Source organism: Nycticebus coucang, chromosome 21 (assembly GCF_027406575.1).
Source record: "Nycticebus coucang isolate mNycCou1 chromosome 21, mNycCou1.pri, whole genome shotgun sequence".
NCBI classification, from domain to species: Eukaryota; Metazoa; Chordata; class Mammalia; order Primates; family Lorisidae; genus Nycticebus; species Nycticebus coucang.
In genome coordinates, this window is record NC_069800.1 from 9,389,957 (window position 1) to 9,402,561 (window position 12,605).

Genomic DNA, 12,605 nt, shown 5'->3' on the forward strand with positions numbered 1-12,605 from the left:
ACATGTTGTCATTCAATCTTCAATAATCCTAACAAAAACCTGAACTGGGGAAAAGAATCATTATTTAACAATTGGTGCTGGGAGAACTTGTTATCCACATGTAGAAAACTCTCAACCTCTCATCACTGACAAAAATTGATTCTTGCTGGATATAAGATTTAAATTTAAGACTTGAAACAGTAAAAATTCTATAAGAGATTGTGGGGAAAACATTTGAAGATAATCTGGGAAAATAACTTTATGAGGAATTTCCCCCTGGCAATTGCAGCAACATCACATATAAATACCTGGTATTTTATCAAGACAAAAAGTGTTTGCACAGCTAAGGGTACAGACAAAGAAAACAGACAGCTTTCAGAATGGTAGAAGCTTTTTTCAAGTTATGATTCTGCCAAAGGCCTGATAACTGAAATATACAGACAACTCAAATTAAACAATAAGAAAAGTGCTAAGAACCCCCTCTATAACTAGGCAAGAGACTTGAATAAAATCTCTGAGGATGACTGAAAAATGGCCTAGAAACACATGAATAAATGCTCCTCATTTTTAATCACCAGAGAAATGGATGGTGAAAGGAAGATGACAAACTGAAAGCAGCTTTTACCTGAGGCTCCTGTCCAGAGCTAGAGATATTTGACTGAAAGGGACTCAGTGAAGTCAAAGGTGGGAACTAAGCATAGAAAGAAGATAGACAAGTGTACATGATCACTGCTGAGACACGTTGTACCTCCAAGAATTAGATGGAAAGAAAACAAAGTCCAGATATGAAGCCCTTCACCAAGTGGATGGGAGATCCCTCCCCAAGCCAGAGACCTGTTTGGGGCTCTCTGTAAGTGAGCATGGAACAAAGGACCTCTCGCATTGCCCCACAGAAGAAAGCCAGTAAAGCTGGTCCTTCTTCTTCAGGGAGGTCCCATCTGTGAGCCTAGGTGTCAACCTGCCTGGAATAAAAGGAATGAAATATTTTCTCCACAATTCTGAACACACAGTTCACCCTTCTCCACTAGCCTGGCTGCCTGAATGTCTACCCTTTGCAGAATCCATAGTGTTTGGTGAATTCACCCAGAGGCTCAGGAATTGTGTGGGCTGCTGGTTACTAGCAGGGAAACTGATTCATGTGGCACCAGGGGTGTGCGGGGAGAGAGAAAAAGGCAGGAAAAGAGGGACATGAAGGAAGAGAAGGTTGCTTGGAGATGGTGCATAGTGGGCACTGGGGCACTGAAAACTCAGTTTTGACTTGGTCAGACAAACTTTCCTGACTTCCCTACCCCCCAAAGGGACCAAGCTTCAGCCCCATGGGTTTTTCAGGTGAAATGTCTGTGGATATCTACTTACTGGGCACTTGAAACTCTTTGAATTCACTCCTGTGAACAGTTATTGTACTGACTTGGACAATCTGTTAGAACTTTCAAACTGGGATGTCCACCTGGGGACCCTCCAAGGTTGAGTGGTGATTGTTTTGTAGTGGAGATGGACATATTTTCCTCCTCCAGGTGTTGCTAGTGGGGCCCAGATGAGATTTCAGCCTAGTACAGTGATTCATTAGGATAGGGTAGGGGAAGCCTGACATGAAGGTAGAGTCAGATTGTGTTATTTCAGCAAGAAAGACCTAGAGTCTTTGACTGCAGCTCTGAAAGAGACCACTGCAAGGCTCCAGGGGAAAAGCCATAAAAGCACAAGCCCCAGCTCATTGGTTAGGGGCTGGTTAGATCCAATTCTTGGGACACCAATTCAGTCTCACCACACCAGTTTTAATTTTCTGCAATATAATTGTCAAATTTCAAAAAATACTCATGGGGAGGAACCATGGAAGAACTCTTACAACATAAATAAATGTTGCATGACCAGAGATGCGAACGAACAGCAGCTTTGCCGTGGGTGTAAACTCGCTTCTGTAATTATTAAGTCAAGAAACAGACTATACACCATGGGATGGCATATAGCAAAATTCTTTATTCCAAGTTTTAGTTTTGTACTCTTCCAATCACGTACACACCTAATCTATTATCTATTAGTTTCATCATCTTATCTTCTTTTTTACATAACTGTAATTTAACTTGAAAGGAAATATTTATCATATCAATGCAATCACCTGTGTAGTAAATCTCTTCCTCTAAACAGTGACTAGTTTCCGAGCAGGTCACAAAGACGAAAATAGCCATAGGGGAACAGAGTTGATAGAATATCTTCAAGCATTCACTCAGTTCACTCAGTATGAAGTAATGACTGTGTCCTTCCTTCAGGGCAGAGTACCTATAGACTTCTGACAATATGTTGTTAACATATGTCAACCCTCTGGCCCGTATCTCTGAGGAAGGGCAGCATGCCCTTGGATCTCAGGCTTCATGGGGTGTACAGCTTCAGAGAAAAAGCCTAAGGAATTTTACAACTCCAAAAAAGCCTAACTCTGTGAGTAACCCAGGAGGGGTCCAGATCTCTTAAGCCTCAGAAAGAAAAGCAAGTCATTTTAAACTCACACTGAATTTACTTTGTGTGCTTGATGTAGGATATGTTTATTTCTAAATATTATCCTACAATAAACAGAATAGATCAACTTCCCCAAGGGATGACAAAGAAAATATAACAGAAATTACCATACATAGAGAAATGGCTGAAATGTCAGAAAGGGAATTCGGGAAAAAAAAAAAAAGAAAGAAAGAAAATTCAGAATATGGATTGAAAATAAGATGAATAGAATGGAGAAAAGGATGGAAATAGAAATGCAAACAGTAGTTCAAAAGTTATCTCAAGAAATTAATGAATTCAAGAACAATGTCACCAAGACTATGGACATAATGAGAAAACATAGCAGAGATCAAGGAAGTACAAAAGTTATTCATAAAGTTTCAAAATACAGTAGAGTCTCTCAGTAATAGATTTGAGCAGGCAGAAGAAAGGATCTCAGAAATTGAAGACAAGTCTTTTGAATGATCCCAAGCATTTAAAGAGGCTGAAAAAAGAAGAAAAAGAACAGAACATCCCATGAGAGAGTTGTGGGATCATTTCAAACATCCAAGTTGTAGGGATTCCTGAAGAACAAGAACAGAACATTCCATGAGAGAGTTGTGTGATCATTTCAAACATCCAAGTTGTAGGGATTCCTGAAGAACAAGAACAGAACATTCCATGAGAGAGTTGTGTGATCATTTCAAACATCCAAGTTGTAGGGACTCCTGAAATAGAGGATGATCCTAAAGGCACAGATGTTGTACTCCAAGATATTATAGAGGAGAATTTCCCACGCAATGCAAGAGGTACAGAAATCTAGATAGCACATAGTTTCAGAATCCTAGGATGACTCAATCCAAATAAAGTATTTCCTAGACACATTGTAATTAACTATGCCAAAATTACTATGAATTAAAAAAATCCTGCAAGCAGCCAGTCATAACAAAAGTCTTACCTACGATGAGAAAAATATTAGGTTGACTGCAGATCATTTAGCCAAAAATTTTCAAGCCAGAAGAGGAGGGTCTTCAACCTTCAATCTTCTAAAACAAAACAACATTTAGCCAAGGACCCTGTGTTCAGCTAAACTGAGTTTCATTTGTGATGGAGAAATCAAATACTTACTGATGTCCACATGTTGAGGACATTTGAAATTCCTAGACCAGCTCTCCAGAAAATACTCAGATCCATTTTCCATAATGAACAGTACAATGTTCTACCCCAAAATAAACATACCCAGATTTGAACAGCAAAATCTAACTTCCACAGGGGTGATGAGAAAGGGTACCCAAGAAGGGTGAGGTCTAGAAGAACGGGTCTTCTCAAGGAGACCACAAGGATACACATGCAGGGTCCTCTCCATGGTGACTCAGCTATTGGGAATTTGTAAACTTAACTTCCTGAAACTTGGAAATTTTCAAGTTCTGTGAAAACCTGTAGTTCTGTAGGGGCGGGAATGCCATCTCCTGCTTGATTCAAACTGGCCAATGAGAAACGTACCTGTGGGGTGGAACTTTATGACTGTCAATAAAAAGGGAAAAACCAAGACAATTGGGGAGCATTGCCATTTGGAATTCTTCTATGCCATAAGCTCCTGGCTGGTGAATAAAGCCCTTCCTCTTATAAACGTGGTGTTTGGGTGCTCTTTCTCTCTGTTGGGCCTTGTCTTCCTGCAACATTTTTGGTTCCCTGACTGGGAAGCGAGATCACCCCTGGAGAAAACAGGCACCTGGTAGTTTCCGCCAATCCTCTGAACCCCCATGTGGGGGCCCCTAATCGGCATGGGTGACGTGAACCACTGAGCGTGCCAGTGAGACAGTTTGGCCTCTCTGTGTGGACACCTCGACTGGGCTGAGAAAGGACCCTGTCAGCGTGGTTTCAAGGAGTCAAACACTATGAGGAACTGGCATGCAGGAACGGGTACCTACACAGGGAGACATCTAAAGCAAGGTATGATCGATCTGGGAATCCCACTACATGTGTGGAATGTGGTGTGACTGAGAGAACTCCAAGGGTGGAGTTGGACTCCCTTCACAGGGCCTAGGGGAGTGTTGTTTTGCCTCCTATGGCTAAGTGGCAGCTTCAGTGGGAAATCGAGGCTGCCCAGTTTAAGAAGTGAGTTGGAATTGTGTGTATGTGAGTGCTTTGAGAATGACTGAGATGGGTAACAATAGATGGGGTTTCCCACCCCCACCCTCCGCCATTCATGAGGTGAAAGGAATGTGTGAGTGTGCCCTTCTTCCCTGCTCCAACTTTGTCCCCCGGCTGTTCTGAGATAAACTGGAATTTCCAGGTTTTCAGCTTTCTGTCTTTGGTGGTGGCCACGTGGCCATGTGGGACTTGGGAGAAATGAAAAGACATTAGAAAGGATGTTGGTGTAGTTTTGTTAATGGAATTTCTTCAGTGAGTGTTTGGTCTCAGGGATTTGAGAATTGAGCCCACGGGCCACAGATCAGTGATAAAATGGCATTTTGTTGGATTGAGGGGCCTGCAGAGAGAGTGGGGGGTACCAGAGCTATTGGCAGAGGGGTCGTGCCTTGAAAAGTGTTGCGGTTGAAGAAGTCCAGTGAGCTCTGGATGGCCCTTGAAAATCTGGGGAAGAGAGTGTAAATCTCGTGCTGGACAAAGCTGTATCCATATAAGCAACAGGTCTCCAAGGTGAATAGCCCCTGGAAGGGAGGAGGAGGCCCAGATCAGAGGTTTCCTGCATAAGTCCTTTTTCTATGGGTAAATAATTGGTCCTGAGAGATATTTTGGCCAGGACTTGGTAGATGGAAAAATACCTTTACAAACTGAAGGGGTGTTCTAGCAAATGAATGAATGAAGTGCCTCACCTTGGACAAGGTTATTGGGTCTTTGCTGTAGTTTTTGTCTGGGGAGGGGATTAGGGTGTGTGCACCTTAGTGAAGGTGGAGCTGTCCAAAAGGTTTCAGGCTGATTTGTCCATGAGCTTGCTGGGGCTCAGAGGGTTTGTGCCTGGAGATGGGAGTCTGATGTCTAAGCTCACCTGAGCCTGAAAAATGGTGGTTCCCTTTCCAGCCCTGAGTGGGAAAATTCTGTATCAATGTTACATCTCATAAAATGTCTCTCATTTGTAAAATGTAATAATTTTGTTGTTTAAATTGTTGGGTAAACTGACTCTTTGTCAAAGGATAAGATTTTTGCCTTTTAAACCTTCTAGTTATCAGTTTGGCTGAGTGAATGGGTAACTTCATGGTAAATTGGGATCCTGTTTTGTGGGAAGTGAGTTTTTGAGAGTAAGAGAAATTAAACAGAAAGGAAAATGGTATTGTGTAAAGAAAGAATCTTGCGTGATAATTTTGTCCTAAAACAGCATGGTTGTGTAAGAAAGTGGAAGGCAGGGCAAACGTTAAAGAAAGTTTAAAATGCTTGTAGATGGTCTGTGCAGGTTAAAAAAGCTCATAAAAGAGAATTTGTGAAAGAATTTACATGTGACCCAGTTGACTATGCATTTCCTTTCAAATCTTTTGGCTTGTAATTTTGTTTAAACAAATGTTTTAGGCCTTTGATATTTGAGGAATCTTCCAAAATAAAAACACTAAATCTGTGGCTTGGTGCCTGTAAGACAGTAGTTGCAATGCTGGGCCACATGCACTGAGACTGGCGGATTCAAACTTGGCTCAGGCCAACCAACAAACAAACAAACAACAACAACAACAAAAAACAACTATAAATTTGGTCTTCTTGAAATATTAAGACCATTGAAAGTCACAGAAAAACAAATTAAACTTATTTGATTTATTAAAAATATATAGGAAACATTGTCAAATATGAAATGGTGATGAATTTTATGTGGATTATGGTTTTATACATATATGTTCCAATATTATAAAGCATTTGTCTGTCCTAATGTATAAAGCATTGGTCTGTCCTAATGTATAAGACATTGCTCTGTCCTAACATATATGGTTGGTAATAATTTTAATTCATCTAAAAAAAAAAACTATTTCTTATGTAACTGTCTGAATCCAAAGTTCATCCTAAAAAGAAAAAGAAATATTAAGAGAAGCTGATGAATTCTCTCAAATTCAAATTTCTGATATCTTTGGAAATTGAATACCTTTGGACTAAAAAGCCGATTTTTAGAACTTTCCTTGGAAAGTTAACATGTCTATGAGTATTGCTAACCTAACTTCAAAAGAACAGAAATCAGTTACATGGAACTTGTCTAGTGTGTAATGGCTTTTTGCTTGAATGATTCTTTCTGTGTTCTGTTTTCCAGAAATCAAGAAAATCTTTTTTTGTCTTTTGAGCTATTTGTAGCTTTTCAAGAAATGTATATATACTTATGAGCAGAGTTTGAAACATGTATTTTTCTCTCTCCTTGATTTCTCTGGAATTTGAAAGCCATTTGTAAGTACTCTTACTTTCTGACAATATAGTTATTTGCATAAGTTCAATAAGAATCTGTTTTGTTCTATAGGACATGATGAAGGCACTGGTTATTTTACCAAAGCTTTGGCTGGAATAGCATTTCCAGAGGTGTGTAGACTGCATTAAAGAATTAAGGTTGACTTTATAAGGCCAATAAAAAAGCCCTTTGGAAAACTGGCCAGATACCCATCAGTAACATTTCCTGATCTGTGGTACGTAATGACAGTCACTTGCTAACGGGTCTGGGAATTGAAATGTGCTTGGGAACTTCAAGAGAAGAGGAATTTACCCAATGCATACAGATATCTAAAGGCACAGTTGAAACCTGGGTTCTGAAAGGATTTCAAAAAGTCCAGCCTGAGATTCCTTATAAGAGGTTCCAGCAAAGTCAATTTTAAAGAAAAGAAGATCCTAGATGTCTAATAATTAATTATTCTTACTGCACTTTATGCAAATAATCAGACCCCGTATACTGAAGGTACAGTTTATTTTGGCAAATAAGTTAGTTCTACTATAATTTGCCTTTAGTAAAAAGAGAAATTGGAGAGATAAAAATAGTTTAAAAGGAGGAAAAAGAGGCTGTGGTCCACCTGTATTTATATCCCAGCCTTGTCTGTACTATCAACTCATAAAATGAGACCTAACTGTTTTACTAAATTGATCTGTTAAATGGGACTAAGAGACTGGTCAAAGAGTATAGAATTACATGCAGTAGTTATATTTTCTCTGAAGCCTTAAGACTCCACAAAGGTCACCTGTTGGCTACACTGGAAACTTGTGCAGTATTAAATGTTATCTAGAATTTCCCAGTAAATGGTGTAACTGTAAACACTTCATCCTACTCTGCTGAATCTGCTGCCAGCAGAAGCCAAGTGGCCCTCTTGTATGAACTTAAAAGAACCCTTCTTCAGTATAAGGCTGGCTCTGGGAAGCCTGAGACTGTTTGTTTTCCAGTGGGAGAGACCAGACATGGAAACAGTACACATTGACCAAGTTGCCACAGGGGTTCAAAACACCCACAATTTTTGGAGAAGGGCTGGCTTGTGACCTCCAGAAATTCCAGGCTGAGGAATTAGAATGTGTGCTGTTCCAATATGTCGATGACCTCTTTTCAGGACATTCTACCCAGGAGGCCTGTGCCCGAGGTATGGACTGTCTTTTATGACATCTAGAGGTATGTGGCTATAAATTATCCAAACAGAAGGCCCAGATTTGCCAGCAGCCAGTACATTATCGGAGATTTACTATCCAGCAGGGGTAGAGGTATCTAGGCATGAAATGGAGGCGGGTCATTAATTACCTCCTCAACCCCATGAGCCAAAAGCAGATTTAAAAATGCTTAGGCCCGGTTGGCTTCCATCGTCTTTGGATCCCTAACTTTGCCGTTTTAGCTAAGCCCTTATATGAGGCAACTAAAGGAGAGGAGAGAGTGCCCTTGGAGTGGGGAGGAAAAGAGGAACATGCCTTCTCCCAGCTATAGATGAGGCTGATGGCTGTTTCTGCATTGAGACTGCCAAACTTGGCCAAGCCTTTTACTCTGTATGTCTCAGAGAGTGATAAAATGGCTGTGGGTATATTAACCCAGCTGTTTAGGTCCTTGCCAAGGCCTGTAGCCTACCTCTCTAAGCAGTTGGATAGAGTGGCAAAAGGTTGGCCACCCTATTTACAGGCTCTAGCCGCTACTGCTCTCCTTGTGCAAGAAGCTCATACGCTGACTCTAGGGCACGATCTCAGAGTGAAAGTACCGCACTCTGTGGTCAATTTAGTGGACACTGAGGGACACTTTTAGCTCTCTAATGCAACACTCTAAACCAAGCCACGCTCCTTCCAGTCAGTGGAAGAGAGACTGAGCATGACTGTACAGAAGTTATAGATAATGTGTACTCTAGAAGAACTGACTTGTGTGACCAGCCTTGGACAGATGCAGACTGGGACTTGTATGTAGATGGAAGTAGTTACGTGACAGCGCAAGGTGAGTGGCGGGCTGAGTATGCAGTGGTTACCTTAACAGAGACTGGAGGCTAAGCCTCTACTTCAAGGGACATCTGCTCAGAAGGCTGAGTTAATTGCCTTGACCCAAGCCTTAGAGTTAAGCCAAGAAAAAAGTATAAATATTTACACAGACTCTAAGTATACTTTTTTGACTCTCCAAGTATGCAGGATATTGTAAAAGGAGAAGGGACTATTAAATTCTGGGGGAAAAAAAAGACATTAAATATCAGCAGGAGATAACTTCAGCTGCTAGAGGCAGTATGGAAACCTCGGAAAGTGGCAGTTATGCACTGTCGTGAACTTCAAAGAGATGCTTCCACCATCACTAAGGGGAGCACCAGAGCTGACACTGAGTCAAAGAGGGCTGCCTCCCAGATGTAACAGGTGTCACGAGTGGCTCCCCTCATCCCTTGGGTCCCTGTGATCACCCCTATCTACTCCTGGGAGGAGAAGAAATGGTTAGCAGCAGAGGGGAATCAGGAAGCAGAGGGAGGATGAATAAAGATGCCAGACGAATGAGTAGCAGTCCCCCAGATTCTAGGAGCCACCGTGACAGGAATATTTGATGAAGTTGCTTGGCCAATACTTCTACATCTCCCACCTGGCAGCCCTGGCCAAAACTGTCAGTCTACAGTGTGTCACTGGCAGCCAGTTCAATTCGTGCCAAGAACAAGTGGTACCCCCAGAGATCCATTCGTATGGAGCAATGCCCTTCAAGGACTTCCAGGTAGACTTTACTGAAATGACCAGGTTTAGAGGGAACAAGTACTGGCTGGTGATGGTCTATCAGACTTGGAATAAGTAAAAGCCTTCCCCATCATGATAAAAAGGACTCCTAAAGTAGTAAAAATATTTCCCAGAGAAATCATCCCATGGTTTAGGTAGCCACTGTTTTAAATTTGACAATGGTCTAGCCTTCATAACAGAACTAGGACAAATAATAAGCTAAAACTTTGAATAATTAATAGGCCTCAAAGCTTAGACAGGGTAAAGCGCGTAAACAGTACCATAAGAGCAGAAATTGGTAAACTCTGTCAGGAAGCAAAGCTTAACTGGCAGGCCTTGCCACTGGTGTTGTTCAAAGAGGCCTCTGTCAATTTTCTGCAATTAAGCTGGAACTCCTAAAAGAACTTGGAAAGACTGAACTGAATATACAAAAACCCTATAAAGAGTAACAAGGAAAATCTCCACCGGGGTAATTAACTGTGTTCTGTTTAGTCATTTGCGTCTTTACATCTTTTCTCTCTGGAAGATCAAGGGGACCAAGTATAGGTCTGGAATCAGAACTTGGTCCCCCTGAAACCAAGGTAGAAAGGACTTTACACCATCATTCTGACCACACGCACAGCAGTGAAGATGGAAAGAATCCTCATCTAGAGTCATCACAGCTGGCTGAATAGGGCTTCCCTGACCCTTGGAAAGTAAAGGTAACTTTTAAGACAATCGACATACCCTGCGACAATCGACATGCCCTGCTCCAGGCACATACTGGGAGCTGGCTGGTCAATGCATGGCTGAAGCCTGAGGAAACTCCTTGAGGGACTTATCTTAATTGGACTTTGAACTTTTGGCAAAGGGGGGAAATGTCACAGGGAAAAGTAAAAACTCGTATGTATATCAGCGCACCACCATGGTACTATTAAGGCCTGAGTAGAGAACCCACCAAGAGTCACAGTCCCTAAAATCTCAGTGCTGAAAAGTAATTAATATTTGCACCTGCAGAAACAAGCTGATATTGAGACCCCAAATTAAAATATATTGGAGTCTCAAAAAGGGGGAATGAGAGATGATACCCGAGAAGGGTGAGATCTAGAAGAACAGGTTTTCTCAAGGAGACCACAAGTATACACATGCAGGGTCCTCTCCACGGTGACTCAGCTCTTGGGTATTTGTAAACTTAACTTCCTGAAACTTGGAAATTTCCAAGTTCTGTGAAATCCTGTAGTCTGTAGGGGCGGGAATGTCATCTCCTGCTTGATTCAAACTGGCCGGTGAGAAGGGTACCTGTGGGGTGGAACTTTCTGACTGTCAATAAAAAGGGAAAGACCAAGACAGTTGGGGAGCATGGCCGTTTGGAATTCTTCTATGCCGTAAGCTCCCGGCTGGTGAATAAAGCCCTTCCTCTTATAAACGTGGTGTTTGGTTGCTCTTTCTCTTCATTGGGCCTTGTATTCCTGCAACAGTTAAATAATTAAAAATATACACAGGACCTTTGAAAAACATGACAGCCAATACACTACTATACCTATCAATTCTTCCATAATGTGAATGGCTTAAATTCTCCTCCAAGAAACACAGGTTGGGTGACTGGATAAAAAACAAACAAACAAACAAACAAACAAACAAAAAACTCAGACCATATGTCTGTAGCCTACAGGAGACTAATCTTATCTCAAAGAAGAAAGAAAGACTCAGGATGAAAGAAAGGATGGGTCATTCATTTACAGGCAAATGAAAATCAGAAAAGCAGGAGTTGCCATCTTATTTGCAGATGTAATTTGATTTAAGCCAACTAAAATAAGAAAAAATAAGGAAGATACTATATATTTGTCAAGGGAAAGACTCACTGTGAAGAGATTTCAATAATTAACATTTATACACCCTACCTGAATGCTCCTCAATTTATAAAGGAAAGACTAACTGACATGACTAATTTGATATCTTCCTGCAGTATAATAGTTGGAGATTTTAACACCCCTTTGGCAGTTCTGGATAGACCCTCCACGAAGAAACTAAAGAAGGAAACAATGTACTTAAACTTCACCCTGGGGAAAATTTACAGAACATTTCATGTTAATAAAACTCAATACGCATTCTTCTCTTCATCCCATGGATCATCCTCCAAAGTTGATCATATCTTAGGACACAAGTCTAATTGTATCAAATTCAAAAGAATAGAAATGATTCCTTGTCTTTCTTGGACTGTGATGACAGAATAAAAATTGAACTCAACAGTAGCAGAAATCTTCATACTCAAGCAAAGTCATGGAAAGAATGATAGCTGGATTAAATATGAGATTAAGAAAGAAATCATCAGATTTGGCGATCAAAATAATAATGAAGACAGAAACTGTGGGATACTGCAAAGGCAGTCCTTAGAGGGAAATACATAGTATTAGATACCTTCATCAAGAAAACAGAAAGGGAGCAAGTCAGCAACTTATTAGGACATCTCAAGAAACTGGAAAAAGAAGAACAATCTAATTACAAACCTACCATATGAAAAGAAATAACCAAAATTAAAGCAGAATTAAATAAAATTGAAAACAAAAGAATCATTCAGTAGATCAGCAAAACAAAAATTTGGTTCTTTGGAAAGGTGAATAAAATCAATAAATCTCTGGCTAGACTAACCAATAAACAGAAAAGTATAATCTATAATAACTTCTATTAGAAACAAAAAAGGAAATAACAACAGATAACACAGAAATTCAAAAAAAAAATCTTCAATGATTACTGTAAGAAAACTCTATTCTCAGAAATATGAAAAGGTGGAGGAAATGGACCAATACCTGGAAGTACGCCACCTTCCTAAATTCAACCAGAAAGAATTAGAGATTTCAAATAGACCTATATTCTGCACTGAAATAGCAGCAAGTATATAGACTCTCCAAAAAAAGAAAATCCTGGGACCAGATGATTTCACATCAGAATTCTACCAAATTTTCAAAGAGGAACTAGTACCTACATTACATGATATTTTCTAAAACAAAGTTAAGGAAGGAATCCTCCCCAACACATTCTATGAAGCAAATACCACCCTGATTCCC